This window comes from Microcebus murinus, chromosome 12 (assembly GCF_040939455.1).
Source record: "Microcebus murinus isolate Inina chromosome 12, M.murinus_Inina_mat1.0, whole genome shotgun sequence".
Classification (NCBI taxonomy): domain Eukaryota; kingdom Metazoa; phylum Chordata; class Mammalia; order Primates; family Cheirogaleidae; genus Microcebus; species Microcebus murinus.
Window position 1 is genome coordinate 8,875,851 of NC_134115.1, and position 17,734 is coordinate 8,893,584.

The window sequence follows — 17,734 nt, forward strand, 5'->3', positions numbered from 1 at the left end:
TCTAGGATTACAGGTGTCAGCCACTGTACCTGGCCAAACAGCAGCTAACATTTACAATGTGGTAGGCACTATTACCAAAATTTTACATACATCTATACATGTAATCCAATGACTCTGTAATGACTAATTATTTTCTCTCATTTTACCAATGATGAAACTAAACAGAGAGCTAGGTAATAGACTTGCTCAAGGCTGCACATCTAGGCAAGCATAAGAGGGATTTGAAACTGATTGAGTTCCTGCTCTTAAGTACTATATAATGGTGCCTATGATAACCAGGTCCTCATAAATTGGGGGTATATTCCATTACATGTGCCCTAACTGCCAGCTTGACAATAGGAGGTTGTATCTGGCCATCCTTAGCCAACTTGAACATATTTGTGGATAGAAATGGGGATTGGGCTGATAATTGACTAATATTTACCAAGAACTCACTAAAAGCCAGGCGTTATGCTTCAAGCTCTTACCGATAGACACCCAGCCAAGACTCAAGACAGACCCCTTAGAAGGGGGTACCATTCACCTTTGTCCACTACATACAATGGTATGGTATGGTCTGTCACCAGAGTGGACTTGCATGTGTGTGTTCAGGCTGCAAGACTGAGACATTTCCAACATCTAGAACACAAAGGTGAAAACGAAAATTGAAGTTGAAATCACATCTTCCCCTAACAAGTCCATTTCCACATTACATTTACTTGGGGATGAGAGGAGAACTCTTCTATTTATTGTGTGTGTCTCTGTAAGCACTAGATCACCCTCCCAGGCTGAGGGTCTACCTGAGACAATAGCAAGACATCCGGGGACTACATTGAAGAAGCAGGCAGCATGGGCTCTGGTCCACATACTGCCTGATGCTGTCGTGAATGCTAATGATGTGACTTTAGGTAATTCATCAAGCACCTTTGGGTGTCACTTGCTTCGGATGTGAAATATGGAAACTGAACAGGATCATAGTATATGGTAGAGGCCTGAATTAGTCCTGGCCTGTCAACAAGTAGATGTGTGACCACAGCAAGCCAGTTAAACTTGGAATCTATGTTTCCTAATCTTCCTTATGGGCAAAATACCTGCTATGCCTTCCTCACAGGGCTATGAGTAAACTGCAAGCACTGCACATTAATTTCAAGTGCTTATGGAGTACCTACTGTGTGCTAAACACTCTGCTGGAAATGAGGACTAAGAATCCAATGTGTCGCGACCCGCGGGACCTTCTGTTACTCGCGGGGGTCAAGGGGGACCTTGCCTGAAAGAGATGGGCGAGAGAAAGGAACGAGACCAAGCAAATGGTTGCCAAGGTCTGCTTTACTTAGATTCTTAGTAGGTTTTATAAGCATACAGAAACAAGGAAGTAGAAACAAAAAAATAGAGTGGGGCGATGATGAGGCTTGGGTCTGGGTTAATCAGCCCCAATCAGCGTCTTATCGGTATCCTGTTTTTGACTGCTTACTCAACTCCAACCTGGCAGGTGGTGGGGAACAATTGCAGTCAGCACTCCCTGGAGCATCCCGTGGTCAGCACGTCATGGAATGCATTCTTCTCGGAGCTATAGCTGGAATTTTCCAGGGTGAAGTCCGTGCGTAGGACGAGTCATAGGGGAGTTGAGGGTCTTTGAGGGTCCTTGCCTCTAACATCTCCCCCTCTCTTTATTAATATGAGGGAGGTTTATATAATTTGGTGGAGAGCCTGTCTTAGGCTACGCAATGTGCTTCCGTGACCAGCACCCCAAATATAAGATCTGGCGGTTAATGTGAAGGTGAGGCCTCTGTCTTAGGCTATGTAGGTGGCATCCTGCTCCGGCACTTCTGATTATGAAGTGTGCCCCCGGGCATGGACCTACAAGACCTACAATATTCCCGTCATGGAGTTACCTCACTGCTGGCGGGGTGTGCACCTGGTACGCGGCATCGCGATAATCCCGTCATGGGCGTCTCCACAGCCTTTGGAACCAACTGCGTTCCATGTCTGAGGCAAGGTCTGAGAAATTTAGACCTTCAGTGGGTGTACTGGGAGACTCTCTACGGAGGTCTTCTTTGGAGCCTCTTTGTTCTAGCCGTTGGTAAAACACGGAGACCGATTTTTGTGTGGCTGCGTCTACCTGTGACTTGACAAAATTAGTTAGTTTTTTGAAAGCCCAAGTCCAAAAGGTGAGGAGCAACAGAAAGCCTACAAGCGGCCCTAAGACACTGGGAAGCAATGTGGATAGCCAGGGGGATGTAGAAAACCAATTTTGATACCATGCCTCATTTTGTTCTCTCCGTTTTTTTCTATCTTCTAGGCTCTAACTCTCTCAATGCTATCTTCTACCAGACCTGTTTTGTCTGCGTAAAAGCAACATTCCTCTTTAAGTGCTGTGCACAAACCTCCCTCTTGGAGGAACACTAAGTCTAGACCTCTTCTATTTTGCAACACTACCTCAGAAAGCGAAGCGAGGGATTCTTTGAGATATTTTAGGCCCTGCTGTAGCTCTCGGAGGTCGTTATCGATGGCAGCAGAGAGCTGCAGGTATTGCTGGTTGGAGGTGACTAGAGAGGCTATGCCTGTTCCAGCCCCTGTGGCACCAAGGCCTAGAACAACTGCGAGTGTTATGGTCGTGATGGGCTCCCTTTTTTCCCGGGGCATTGTGGTGCCGCGCTCCCAAAATTTGAGCAATTCGTCAGCAGGATGTACAGTGAGTCTGGGGAAAAGCATGACTAACACACAATATTCTCTATGCTCAAGAAACGTTGCAGTGACTACATACGGGGTAAGACCGGAAGAACAAGCAAAATAAGAGGTGTTAGGTGCCTGAATATACTGAAAGGTGGAGTCGACAGTAATTGACTGATTACATATTTTTTCTAAGGGTGCGGGGGGAAGCATTCTTGGGCTAAGAAGGCAAAGGCCTAGGCCTGTGACTTGGCTGAGTGTCAGGCCATCATGGGTCTCCAGGCCCCATCTGAGTTTGCTGGTGTCATTAGTAAATAATAGTTTACCAAATGTAGCGACACCCTCATAGAAGGGAGGCCGGGGGAGTAGCATACCCAACACTCCTGATATTCTGAATTGTTGGCCTCTCGGATGGTCCTGACAGAGGCGTTGACTAAGGTGAGAATTAGTTCTGCAGAGGAGGGGGGCCCCTCGGGCAGGGTAGGTCGGTATAGGGAGGTGCTAAACGGAAAAGGGGACACAGCTGGGGAGGAGGGTAGGCCCCTGGAGGGACCGTGAGGTCGAGGTGGGTGTAGGTCGTGGTTAGGACCTATTGCGACCGTAGGACCTCTGGGGAGGCTTTTAATTAATTTGATTTTAAATGTGAGACCAATGTCTTTTCCAGATATGTAAAGTCTAAGCCCCCATTCAAATCCCCTGGACTGATCCCAAGAAGCCTTTTTTCCAGCTTCGGTGAATGAAATTAACAGGGGGTTGCACCATTGGTTGTTACACTGAGGGTCAGTGGGTGGTTGTGGGGCGTAAGGGGACGAAGGAGCTTGACCGGGAAACTGCTTTTTGATGGTGATATAATCCCAGGAAGAGGAGGGATTCCAGTAGGCATCACCGGTGGTCTCACAGCCCCAGGAAGCACAAAAGAAGTCAGGGGCGTAACCACATTGGTAGTTGTTGGTACGAGGTCGATGGGCCCCCGGGCAAACATAAAAATCTTTATATCTCGTCGCAGAGCGTCCGGCTCCCGAGGAGCAAAGGCCTGGGGAGGAGTCAGCCGTTGGAGGAGCTGGCTGAAGGGCGAAAAGTGCGGGAAGGCCCCACGCAGGGTCTTTAGCCCCAAGAGCTAATACGCATAGGTCAGTTTCTAATGGATCCCATGGTATAACGGCGGAGAGACGTGAGGAGGAATTAACAACGTCTCCTGCCTCATTAATTACCTGCCATGTATAGTTGTAGATCTGATGGATGTTGGTTGTGATGGTGCTCTTGATCACGACTAGAATCAGGCACAGGAGGGGCAGCGCCTTTTCTCGGGGAGTCATTGAATTTCTGGAAGAGAACAGAATTAAGAATTCTTCTCAGGGGATTCCCTGGGTGGGTTATATAACTTAATCGCTCTCTCTGGTAGCCATCTGGCGTTTCCTGCCTGGGTATCGTAGATGCAGGCATGTCCTTTTCCCCATATGAGGACAGGGTCAGGCCCCAGCCATTTGCCTGTAAGCGGCTCCTTCCATAAGGCCTGTGCATAAGTATCTGTGGTGGATGGGTGCCAAAGGCGGTCGGCAGCTGTTTTACCGGTGGTGTCAAAGGTGAGAAAATTTAAAATGAACAAGGCATGATTAAGCAGGGTTTTGGAATTACCTGTCAAAGGGTACAAAATTCCTCCTCCCGATTGTACTTTGGAGAGCGTATTTTTTAACGTCTGATGAGCTCTCTCTATAATACCTTGGCCCTGAGGGTTATATGGAATGCCTGTACTATGCTTAACGCCTAGCTGAGCACAAAAGCTTTTGAATTTGGAGCTGACATATCCCGGGCCATTGTCAGTCTTAATAACTTTAGGCTGAGAGAGGGAGGTGAGACAGGCTATAATATGACTAATAACGTGGCGGGTGGCTTCACCTATTTGTAGGGAAGCAAAGATAAATCCACTGCAAGTGTCCACAGAGACATGTACATATTTAAGCTTTCCAAAAGGGGGGTAGTGAGTGACATCCATTTGCCAGAGCTCTCCAGGGATCAGGCCGCGAGGGTTGACTCCTAGGTGTGGCTCAGGGAGAAGGGTGAAACAGGCCCTGCATTGGCGGACGATTTCTCTGGCTTGTTCTCTAGTAATAGAGAATTTAAGCCTGAGGTAATGGGCATTGAGATGGTGTAAATTATGAGCTTGGCGTGCAGCGCAAACAGGGTCAACAGTGATAGTGTGGACTGTGCCTGCAATGCGGGTTGCCTGATCAACAAGATTATTTCCAGCGACTAGAGGCCCAGGAAGGCCAGTGTGGGCGCGAATATGACCTATAAAAAAGGGCGCAGAACGGAAGTGAATGAGTCTTTGTAGTTGCTGGAACATCTGAGTGGTATTGTTGGAGGGCCGAATATGAGGCACAGTTTCCAAAGTGGCGACAGCATGAGCAACATAAGAACTATCAGTATACAAGTTAAATGGCGACTGATCTACGTTTTTGAAGACCACGACTAAGGCTGCTAACTCAACGAGTTGAGCAGAGGAGAACCCAGTGGGAAAACTGTGGACCTGGCCATTAATGCTATAGGCCGCGGTGCCTGAGGAGGATCCATCGGTAAAGACTAAGACGGCTCCTGGAATGGGGGAGACTCTGGTTTTTTTGGGAAATATTACAGGTGTCCGATAGAGGAACTGAATTAGTTTATCAGGGGGGTAATGATTATCTAGTTTGCCCTGGAAAGATGTACAGTTAACTGCCCAGTCATCATCATTCTGTATTAGCCACCGAATTTGAGAAGCATTGTAAGGGAGTATTATGATATCTGGATCCTTTCCAAAGAGTTTAAGGGAGTTTTCTCGCCCCAAGTGAATAATCTTAGCTACTAAGTAAGGGTAGGTGGGAGGACTTTATGGGGGGAAGCCGACAGGTGAACCCCAAAGAGAGGCTTGCCCTGCCAAAAGAGTCCCGTGGAGGAAAAGGGGGTAGGAAGGACAATGAAGTACAAGGGGGAGTTGGGGGAGAAGTAGCCAATGGCCTGGGCATTTATGGCCTGCTCAACCAAACTAAGCGCTTGCTGCCCTTCTTTAGTTAGGGAACGGGGAGAGGTTGGATGGGCATCTCCCTGCAGGATGTCAAATAGGGGTTTTAACTGTCCTGTGGTGAGTTTTAAATATGGGCGAAGCCAATTAATGTCGCCTAGAAGGCGCTGAAAATCATTAAGGCATTGAAGAGAATCTTTTCTGATCTGTACTTTTTGGGAGAGGACCTTGTTGGGGAATAATTCAAAACCTAGGAACAGGTGAGGGGGGCAGACCTGAATCTTTTCGGGGGACAGGCGGAGGCCTCAAGCTTGTAAGGCCGAGACAACCTGCATGGTAACTTGATGTAAGGTTGCCTCGTCGGCTCCGGCAAAAAGAATGTCATCCATATAATGAATTATATATAGCTGAGGATGTTGAATTCTAAAAGAATCAATTGTCTGAGCTACATATTTTTGGCAAAGGGTAGGGCTGTTGGCCATGCCTTGAGGCAATAATCGCCATTGAAAGCACGGAGAGGGTCCTATACAGTTTACTACTGGGAGACTGAACACGAAGCGTTTGCAGTCATCTGGGTGCAAGGGTATGGAGAAGAAGCAGTCTTTTAGGTCAATGACTATTTTATAGTAGCCTTTGGGGATGGCTACGGGCGAAGGCAAACCAGGCTGGAGTGCCCCCATGGGAACCATTGTTTGGTTAACAGCCCGTAAGTCTTGTAGCAGCCGCCATTTGCCAGTCCTTTTTTGGATGATGAAAATAGGGGTGTTCCATGGTGAAGTAGAGGGCTCTATGTGTCCAGCAGCTAATTGTTCCTGCACTAACACTGTAGCTGCGGCTAGCTTGTTAGACGGGAGAGGCCACTGATCGATCCAGACAGGTGAGTCACTCTTCCAAGTGATTTTATCTGCCTGAAGTGCAGGGGGATCAATGGCCCTTACGAAAAATGGTCTTTGAACCCTAGTCCTGATCTGTCTGACTTAGGGAGGGTGGTTAGGGGTGCTCTTAGTCCCTGACCCTCTTTGCCTAAACCCTGTCCTGGGAGGAATCCCTGTTTAAGCATTTGGCTGGCTACAACTTCATTGGGGCTGCACATAATGACATTCATTTGTGCAAGGATATCACACCCCCATAAGTTAACGGGTAGGTTTGGGACTACAAAGGGTTGAGTAGTACCTCTGTTTCCCTCAGAGTCTTCCCATGTCAAAATTTTTGAGCTCTGGAGAGTATCTCTAGACTGTCCTATACCTTGCAAGTGCGTAAGGGAAGGCTGCAGTGGCCATGAATCGGGCCAGGCATCTTGGGCAATAACCGTGGAATCGGCGCCTGAATCAAGAAGGCCTTCAAAAAGTTTACCATCTAATTTTAGCCGCAGGGTAGGCCGTTCTTTGGTGACAGCTTGGACCCAATAGAGATCAGAAGAGCCAGGGCAGGAAGCACCTCGGTTAGAGGCGATGGCTGGGAAGGATGTATTAAGGGGCAAGGGTAGTGCCTGAGCTAAGCGCTGTCCCTTAGAGACATACACAGAGCCGGTAAGTGCACTGGCTAAGATGTTAATCTCCCCTGTAAAGTCACTATCTACTATGGAGGGGTGGACTATGAGCCCTGCAAGAGTGGAGGAGGCTCGGCCCAGAATAAAAAAGAACATGTTAGCCCGGGGGGGGGGGGTCCAAAGGAGCCAGTAGACAAAATTTGAACACCATCCTCAGGTCTTAATATTGTGTCGGAGGAGGCACACAAGTCCACTCCTGCGCTCCCTGTGGTTGCTCGGAGGAGTCTAGGGGATGGGGATCCTCTTGTCGGCTGTTCCCTGAGGCCGGCTGAAATTGAATAGGGCGAGGGGCCCGGGGCTGGCCCCTCAGGCCGTTTCCCGAAAGGAGGGGCAAGGGATTTCCAAGGGCATCGGTCTTAGAGTGGCACTCACTAGCCCAATGGTATCCCCTCTTGCAGCGAGGACAGAGGGAGGGGGGCTGAGTTGGCCTGCCTGGTGGTCCACTGAGGTTAGGGGCAGCAGAGGAGGTGGCTAAGAGACACTGTCTCGCAAAGTGCCCTGGTTGACCGCATTTAAACCAGTCCCTCTGTGCCGTGGTCCCTTGGATGGCGGCCCCAACCGCAAGCTGTACGGCCTGCGATACCTTATGGGCGAAGGGGTCAACATCATTACACATTCTAATCATGTCATTAAGGTCTTTATTTTTGAGTTTGCCCCTGAGGATGGCCCTACAGGTGCTGTTGGCATTTTCATAGGCTAATTGTTTAATAAGCCTATTATTCTCATCTTCGTGTCCGAGGGTTCGTTCAGCAGACTCTAAAAGCCTGCCCAAAAATTCACTAAAACCCTCTTGAGCTCCCTGGGTGATTTTTGTCAGGGGAGTAAGGACAGATCCCGTAGAGGGAAGTGTTCGCCAAGCGCCGAAGGCGGCTGTGGCGGTCTGAGACAGAAGCCCGATCGGGAGTCCCCTTTGGCGCTGTTCAGTGGCAAACTTTCCTTGTCCACTAAGTTTTTCAAGAGTCCAAGATGCAGAATTGGGGTTTTTTAAATTATTAGCAGCCGTGGCCTGACAGCGGTTGAGAAAGTCGGCCTTCCATGAGAGGAACTGTCCGCGAGAAAGGACCGCCTGTACTAGTTTGACCCATTCTCCGGGGAGCAGGTAGCCGCCCCCTGAGGCTGCCTCTAGGAGGGAGTAGGTAAAGGGTGCATTGGGCCCATACGTCCTAACAGCAGAATTTAATTCTTTTAAAGTCTTAAGTTTTAGTCTGCGGAACTCAGTGGGCTCTGCAGTGGGCCCCGGGACTGCCTCCTCCGGGTGGTCATCACCTTCACTTTCCCTTTCTCTCTCTTCTGTATCCTCATTATCTGAATCTTGGGGCGGGGACTGGCTAGAAGAAGGGGCGGCAAGGTCTCCTTGCCTATTAGACCTGGTAACTACCGGGAATGCTAGGGCTTTATGGGAGGACTTTAAGGATTTTTTATTTAAGGTGGCGTATGACTGGGCAGTCTCATGATGTGGGTGGCTAATGAAGACCGAATCTTTAAGCGTATCTTGGAGGGAGGACAAGTCTTTGGAAAGCTGGGCAAACTCTTTTTGAAGTTGTAAGACATCCTTTAATTGCATAACCCTTTGACTTAAGTCTTCTTTGGCACACAAAAGTAAGGGCATTGTAAGGGGAGGCATTAACGAAGGTGCACAAATTTGGGGCACGTAAGGAGGAGGCCATTCGGGATCGTGATATCGGGCCGCTTCCTCTCCGAGGGTTGCCTCTTCTGCGGGGTCGAGGGACTCTTGGAGGGGTTGTTTCTTGAACACCGGGTAATTAAATGCATGAGGAGCTGTACCCTCGGGTAAGTGAGGATAGAGGGTCTTGGTGTCTGGCCTACTAATCAGGGGCTCGTCCCTAGATGTCTGGAGCTCAGCCGAGGGGTCCTGAGGGGGCATATTAATACAAACCGAGGAGCAAGGGTAAGGGCATGTTGGTCTCTCAGGATTATTAGGGGGAGTCGACCCTTTGGCCGCCTCTAACGACGTTCTCGAAGCGGACCGCAACACGGGTAGGAGGCAAAATTCCGCTACGGAGAGTAGCTGCTTCTTATTGGGGTCTGAATCTGCCCCCTCAACAATATCTCTGATTAGTCCCCAGTACGAGAAAACATATACAGGGACGGCATCTGGGCCTTGATTCAGAAGTAAATTGTTTAAATCTCTGCCTACCTTCTGCCATTTGTGTGGGTGAATCTCAGGTCCACCAACAATAAACCAAGGACAAGCATGATCAATGAACACAAAAAACTTTACTAGATCCTTTTTCTTAACTCTAATTCCTCTCTCTCTGAGTGAGGCCTTGAGATCCTTGATAAAAACGGCCTCTTTAGACAATGAATGGCCCATCTCGATGGGGTGACAATGTAAAAATTTACTCACCAGACCGTTGACTCTGTGAGCAGCAGAACGAGGGTCTCTGTAGGGTTTCCTTCGGCCGAAGAGCGCACCACGGCATCATCCGACAAAGGTCCGTACCTCGGGCCCCACGTTGGGCGCCACTTGTCCCGACCCATGGGACCTTCTGTTACTCGCAGGGGTCAAGGGGGACCTTGCCTGAAAGAGATGGGCGAGAGAAAGGAACGAGACCAAGCAAATGGTTGTCAAGGTCTGCTTTACTTAGAGTCTTAGTAGGTTTTATAAGCATACAGAAACAAGGAAGTAGAAACAAAAAAATAGAGTGGGGCGATGATGAGGCTTGGGTCTGGGTTAATCAGCCCCAATCAGCGTCTTATCGGTATCCTGGTTTTTTTTGTTTTTTGTTTTTTGTTTTGAGACAGAGTCTGGCTTTGTTGCCTAGGCTAGAGTGAGTGCCGTGGCGTCAGCCTAGCTCACAGCAACCTCAAACTCCTGGGCTCAAGCAATCCTTCTGTCTCAGCCTCCCAAGTAGCTGGGACTACAGGCATGCGCCACCATGCCCGGCTAATTTTTTCTATATATATTAGTTGGCCAATTAGTTTCTTTCTATTTATAGTAGAGACGGGGTCTTGCTCTTGCTCAGGCTGGTTTCGAACTCCTGACCTCGAGCAATCCGCCCGCCTCGGCCTCCCAGAGAGCTAGGATTACAGGCGTGAGCCACCGCGCCCGGCCCGGTATCCTGTTTTTGACTGCTTACTCAACTCCAACCTGGCAGGTGGTCGGGAACAATTGCAGTCAGCACTCCCTGGAGCATCCCGTGGTCAGCACGTCATGGAATGCATTCTTCTTGGAGCTATAGCTGGAATTTTCCAGGGCGAAGTCCGTGCGTAGGACGAGTCATAGGGGAGTTGAGGGTCTTTGAGGGTCCTTGCCTCTAACACCAATGGAGGTGGTGATGAGTATGTAAACCAAAATGGCAATACAGGGTGGCAGATGATCGAGACATGTAATACCTACATAAAAAGCTTAGTATTTTGGGAGTCCAGTGGAAGAATGTGCTGCAGCCACACGCTGTGAACAATTCTTGTTTCTCTATGCCCTTCCCCCTGGCGACGTGTGTCAACTCTTTCTCAGGAATTCCAGACCAGGTGAAGGAAACTACTGGAGAGATATAGCCAAAAAGAGTTTGCCAGGGACAAAACAAAAAGTCTTCAGTTTTGACCTCATTTATAAAGTAATTACTTTAATAAAATAGACAATTCACCAAGAAGATATAACAGTCCTAATGTGTATGCTCCTAACAAGAGAGCTTCAAAACAGATGAAGCAAAAAAATGATACAACTGAAAGGAAAATTGTTAAATTCACAATTAAAGTGGGAGACGTCAAAACTCTTCTCTTAGTAATTGATAGATCAAGTTGACTGAAAATCAGCAGGATATAGAAGAACTGAACAAAACCATCAATCAACTAGATGGAACTGACATTTGTAGAACGCTCCACCCAACAAAAACAGAGTTCACATTCTTCTCAGTGAACGTGGAACACTCAATAAGAGAGAGCATACCCTGGGTCACTTCATGGGAAGAAAACTTACCATATTTAAAAGAATTAAAATCACGCAAAATGTGTTTAACCCAAATGGGATAAGTCTGAAATAAAAAACAGAAAGATGATAGCAAGTAAGGCTATTCATAAAACGACCTCGGTCTATTTTTCCAGCCTTTTCTTCCAAGTGCTTTACATTCCCGTTAAACCTTGCCACTCTTCAAACACACTGTGCTTCCCATTCTGTCACTGTGTTAGCGTCCCCAAGACCAACCTAGGTTTAATGATTTGCCAGGAGTGCTCACAGGACTGGGCACGTACTCACACTCATGGCTGACACTTATTACAGGAAAAAGTCGCAGAGCCAAATCAGCAAAGGCGCATGGAGGAAACCAGGCACGAACTCCCAGGAGTTCTCTCCCAGGGGTAGGTGCGGAAAACACTGGGCCTCTGAGTTCAGATAGACCTGAGTTTGGATGCTGACTTCATTTAGAGTTGTGTGTTCTTGGTCATGTTTCTTAGCTTCTCTGAGCCTCAGTTATCTCATCTGCAAATTTGCTGGAAGTATGGAAATTACTGTATGCAAAATTAGCTTGGCAAACAGTCCCTGAAAGCACTTCATTTCCTTCCTCTCTCCTTTCTATTTTAGAAGGTCACTAGGCACACAGGATTGATTTGCCTTTTTTTTTTTTGAGACACAGTCTTGCTCCGTCACTCAGCCTGGAGAGCAGTGGCATCATCATTCCTCACTGCAACCTCCAAGCCCTGGGCTCAAGCCATCCTCTTGCCTCAGCCTCCCTAGTAGCTGGGACTACAGGCCGGCTCTACACACTCCGGGCCATGTTGGCGAGGGAGGCAGCTCGGGGGTCGGGGACATTGCCCAAGCTGGTTTCCAGCTTCCGGCCTCAAGTGATCCTCCTGCTTCTGTCTGTGAAAGTGCTAGGATTACAGACATGAGCCACCAGGCCTGGCCGATTTGTCCCTCTAATTTTAAAATTACCTTGACTGCAATTTAGCAGTGTCAACCACTCCCCCTTTCCCCCATTTTCCTTCTGCTGTTCTGCAGTCAATCTGTCAATCAACTCGGATTTGTTGAATTGAGCCCAGGAGCTCGGGAATGCCGGAGACAGAGTGTCATCTGGCCAGCTCAGTGTCAAAGCTTCAAAGCTAAATCGCAAAGAAATTAAATACATCCGGGTTCCACAAAACAGATTTCATACCTCCGGCTGTGAAGCAGGGCGCCGGCACCTGCGTAGTCCGGGGCTCCATGGTCTGCGCTGCGGCCTCAAGGATGGAAAGAGCTGGGTGAGTGAACCGACCGAGGAGGGCGGGAGGCCAGGGACCCGCGTGAGCAAAGACCCTTCATGCTGCGGGGACAACGAGAGAAATGTGATGGTTAGGGCAGACGGTTTGTGATGAAAGGCTGGGGACGAAATTCGGGTAGGTAACCTGCAGACACATTCCCAAAGGGAAGAAAAACTTGTTTTTCCCACTAAACAAATTAAGTATTAAATAATTCTCTGCAAGTGCATCTTCCTGCAACAACTTAATTTAAAAAGCAGTTGGGTGCAAATGGGCCTAGGGGATCTTTTTGGGAGTAATAAAAATGTTCTAAAACTGTATTGTGGTGATGGTTTATACTTCAAATGGGTGAATGTTATGGTATGTAGATTATACCTCAATAAATCTGTTTTTTCAAAAAAAGATAATTTTTTTTTTATTAACTGATTTCCAATTCGTGCTAGATCTATTGTGATTTCTTTTAATCCCTGTTGCTCAAAGTAGACCCTTGGTCCATGTTTTCTGAGTGAATGAATGTTTCATAGGCAATGGAATTAGATACCGGGACAATTACATATATTTGATTTTCTTCCTCATCAGTTTTATACTTAGGCCACAGAGAAAAATTTTCCATTAAAATTCATGTTAAATTTTGGGGGAAATAATCTCGATTTATAAAACCCTGTTTTCTGAGAGCAGAGCTCTGGAGGTGCAGCCACGGCATGCACCTGCTCCACGTGATTCGGGCTGAGGTCTGAGCGGACAGAGGATGAACCTGGGGAAAGAAACTTCGCCAGCAGTCCTGTCAGCCGCTTCTCATGTGATATTCTTACCCGTGGGAGAAAGCAAGTGACAAAATAAAGAAGCAGCTATGCTGAAATTATTAACACACGCAGGATGACATGTCATGAGAAGGAGCCATCCCAAAGCCTTGCTGGCCTGCGTGTAAAAACAAGAATCAGACGTCCCGGCCCGCGCAGGCGCAGACAGCGGCTCGGCCAGACGCGGCGCTCTGCTGACCCCTAGCGGCCGCCCGACGAATGGCAGGTGTGAACGCGGGAACCCGGGTCGGGTGTAGCTTGTCGGATTCTCCCGGAGAACAGACTCGTCCTAAATCGCTTTGTCTGTTTCTTCGTATGTTTCAGGTCCTCTCGGGGCTGCTGGTTATTGTTCTAGGGCTACAAACGATAGAAAAATAACAGGTGACAAAGGTCAAAATGTGTAAATAAACCAAGTCGATCCGTGTCGGCATCTTGGGTCTCTTCCTCCTTGTCCTCACTCGCTGAAGCCGTGTCTACACGCCCCGGGCAGAGCCGCGCCGCGCCGGCTCCGTGGGGGCCCGGCCGGCATTCCCCCCCCCCCCCAGCGGCGCCCCCTGGGCGAGGGCCGAGCGAAGTCCGCCGAGCGCCCCCGCGTGGCCCGGGCTGCAGGCCGGCCGCGCCGCGAGCGGCATCTCCACGGGGAGGCGGCGGCCGCGGGCGCTTGCCCGGCACAGGTGCGGCCCGAGCCCGCTCCCCCAGCTCTGCGGGGGGGGGGGGGGGGGGGTGGTGTTGACCTTCGACCGTCTCCTCCGACCTTGACGGGCAGGCCCGGGAGGCGGGAGCACGGCGCGGGGAGCACGGCGCTGTCGCCACTGGCACCTGGGATGGGGACACACCTGGGGGGAGCGGGCTGCGGGGAGCTGGCCGGCCCCCTAGGACAGCCTCAGGGTCGCGCCGCGACAGCGCCCCCTTCCTTCGCCGACGGAAGCTCGGTTCCGACCAGCGCAGGGCGAGCCCGCCCGCCTCCCGGTGGACCTGCGCCGCTCAGCGCCCACACCTGGCGAGGGCCGCACCGGTTTCTGCCGACCCCGCGGTCGTGGCGGCCGCGCTCCTCCCGCGGGGGGGGGACCTCGCGTGGCGGCCGCGCTCCTCCCGCAGGGGGGGACCTCGCGTCCCGACCGCGCTCCTCCCGCAGGGGGGGACCTCGCGTGGCGGCCGCGCTCCTCCCGCAGGGGGGGGACCTCGCGTGGCGGCCGCGCTCCTCCCGCAGGGGGGGGACCTCGCGTCCCGACCGCGCTCCTCCCGCAGGGGGGGACCTCGCGTGGCGGCCGCGCTCCTCCCGCAGGGGGGGGACCTCGCGTGGCGGCCGCGCTCCTCCCGCAGGGGGGGACCTCGCGTGGCGGCCGCGCTCCTCCCGCGGGGGGGGGGGACCTCGCGTGGCGGCCGCGCTCCTCCCGCGGGGGGGGGGACCTCGCGTGGCGGCCGCGCTTCTCCCGCAGGGGGGGACCTCGCGTGGCGGCGGGCGGGCGGCCTGCGGCCCGGCGCGGCGGGGACGCACGCGGTGACTCGGAGCCGCGGGACGGCGGGACACTCCGGGAGTCGCCGGGCGTCTCCGCGGGAAGGAATCCGACCCGGGCGGGAACTGGCCCAGGTGACGCCCAGGGTCACAGGCGGGCACGGGGGCCAGACACCCCCCAGGGCAGAGCTCGCCCCCGCAGGGCTGCGCCCCCAGCGGCCCGCCTGGCGGTTAGCAAGTGCCGACTCAGCCTGCGGGGAAGCCCTTCTCGGCGGGCGCGCGGCCGCGAGAACAGGCTCGTGCCCGCGGCCCTCGGGCTGGCATCGGGGACGTCCCGCGGACTCCCGTGTGCGGCACTCGCTGCGGCGCTGCAGCGCGCGTCGGTCGGCCTCAGACTGGCGGCCGGTCGGTTGTCTCGAGAAAGTTCTGCTCTAGGCAGATTTTCTCAAGTGGTGTGTAAAATAGACGTGTCTATTTGATGTTAACCCTTTATTCTTTTATAGGTGTGTGACTTTGGACCAGATGAAATTGATGTTGCTTCTGGTCCAGAACAATGATTGAATATTTTTTGTAGTTTTATATGGTTCAACCTAGTGAGTTGGGAAAGGGAAAAAATTTGAAGACTTCTTACTTAGTGAAAGAATTGCTTGTATTGACAGTGGCAGAATTTTCTTGCTTTTATGCACAAAATTTTGCTGTCATTCTGATATTCTAGAAGCTAACAGTCACCTCCAGAACAGAAGTTTAATGTGGGGGAAGGAAAATACAACATACATAGTTCCTAATAACCTGCATGTGGTCTTCTTTCCTCCCTCAGAGGAAGCGAATGTCTTAAAGTGATCAGACTGTCACTGTCATCACACTGAAGCAAACACCAACAGATTAAAGAGACGAGAGATGGCTGTTTCGTCGCTATTCAGTGACGCCACTCAGCGTGTAGTGCTTGAGGTTGCTGACTCTGTCATGTTGGTGTTAGTCTTTACCTGGTTATTCTTATAAAAGTCACAACTCTTGTGTTTTTTCAGCCTTCCTGAAACCTGACTGGGACGCTCATACAACCTATTATAAGTCCACGAGAGAAATTTATAAAAACCTTAGAATAAAAAGAGGCAAAAACCCAGTTTCCTTGGGTTTTTGGTCCTTTGGTTTTTGGCCTGAGAGTTTCTGGTTCATGTCCTGGACGGAAAACATGGGCAGTTCCTTTTCACATGAGCATGCGTGTTCCTATGTGCATAAACATAGAAAACAATAAAATGATCAATTCAATTTCTTTTCATCATTCTATAAAAAAGAATAATTATTTCATGAGCATCTAGATAGTCCAGAATATGCTTATAGGTTTATCAGTGTGGATGTAGTAACACATAAAGCAGTCTATGATATGAGCCAAAAAATCAAGTTACAGAAAATATTAGTATGATCCCATTTTATAAAAACAAAAACTGCACATAATCGTAAACATATTATATATGTACATAATACACATATGGATATTGAAAGATGTTAGAATCTCACACTAAGGTGTGAAATTGGGGAGTAATGACTTAAAATACTTTTTGTTTGCATTTTTTTTAAAATAATGACAGGGTCTTGCTGTGTCATACCATAGTTCACTGCAACCTCCATATCCTGGCCTCAAAGTGATCCTCCTGCCTCAGCCTCCCAAAGCTCTGGAACTACTGGTATGAGCCACTGTGCCCAGCCTTGTTTGGATTTCTTAAATGAACATGTATTTCTTTTATGATAGTTTAAGTTCATATATTTCTACCCTTCAGTTCCATAGTCTAGAATGCTTCTCTGGTCTCTAGAATAAAGCACATATTATAATAATAAGGCATATATTCTGTGTTTTAAATAAGTTGTTATGTAATATTTTTCTTAACCCTTGGCTAATTTTACTGCTAACAGGTACAGTGATGTTTGAGCTTGTCTAGGCCACCATGCCCATTTTTTGGTCAAATGCCCGTCTAGATGTTGTTGTGCAGGTACTTTTTAGAGGTAATTAACAATAAATCAGTAGACTTTGATTAAAGCATATTAACCTCCATAATATAGGTGGGCCTCATCCAATCAAAGGCCTTGAGAGGGGGAAACAAAAACAACTATAGGTTCTCTAAGGAAGAAGAAATTCTGCCTCCCAACTGACTTTGAACTCAAGCTGCAACATCAACTCTTCCATTAGTCTCAGGGAATCTGCAATCTGCCTGCATTTTTCAGACTTGCCAGCCCCTGCGATCGGGTGAGCCAGTTCCTTAAAATAACTCTCTCTCTCTTTCTGTTTCCCTGGAGAAACACATCCTGTTGGTTCTGTTTCTCTGGAGAACCCTGACTGCCCCAGACTGACCCGTGCTTGGTTTTCTTGGATGCTTTGTCGAGACAGCATGATCTTAACGACACTATTTTGGATCTTCCTGCTGCAGCTGTCAGAACTACAGCACTGCCACGTTCTCTCAGCTTTCTGAAGGGGTCCTGTGATTTCACTATAAATGTCACATACACTCAGCAGATCAAAAAAACAAGTTGTTGTCAATACAAGTGGTTCGATAAAAAGAAAAAAAAAAAAAAAGAAAAAAAAAAAAAAAAAAAAAAAAAAAAAAAAAAAAAAAAAACAAGTTGTATTTTATTAATAATATAAAACAACATTTGTCACTGGGAGCAGTGGCTCAAGCCTGTAATCCTAGCACTCTGGGAGGCCAAGGCGGGAGGAGTGTTTGAGCTCAGGAGTTCAAGACCAGCCTGAGCAAGAGCAAGACCCCATCTCTACCAAAAATGGAAAAAATTAGCTGATAAAAAAAAGAACATTCATCAAAATCAATTGTAGACCAAACAATAGACATACAAATGAATTAATATTATCCAGAACATTTTCTTATCTTTCTCAAAAGAAAGAAGAAAAAGATGCCATTATCCTTTGAAAAATATATTCATGTAATAAATGAAGTTACATGAAAAACCAATAAATTATAGAACTCTTTGAAGCTGACTAGCTGATGTCAATCTTCTGCATGTGGCTATCCAGTTTTCCCAGCACCATTTATTGAATAAGGATTCTTTTCCCCAATGTATATTTTTGTCTGCTTTGCCAAAGA

At 49.0% G+C, this 17,734-nt stretch overlaps 1 long non-coding RNA gene across 1 annotated transcript; it reads right to left on the reverse strand.

Annotated features, from left to right (window-relative positions):
* Positions 1 to 1,300: 1,300 nt before the first annotated feature.
* On the reverse strand, positions 1,301 to 13,699 carry LOC105881353 (uncharacterized). The gene is made up of 6 exons (XR_012922064.1): positions 12,308 to 13,699; positions 11,137 to 11,191; positions 10,558 to 10,701; positions 9,565 to 10,474; positions 3,861 to 3,972; positions 1,301 to 1,977 (listed from the first exon to the last, which is right to left on the reverse strand). It is a non-coding gene; the product is annotated as an uncharacterized LOC105881353 (long non-coding RNA).
* Positions 13,700 to 17,734: the final 4,035 nt, after the last annotated feature.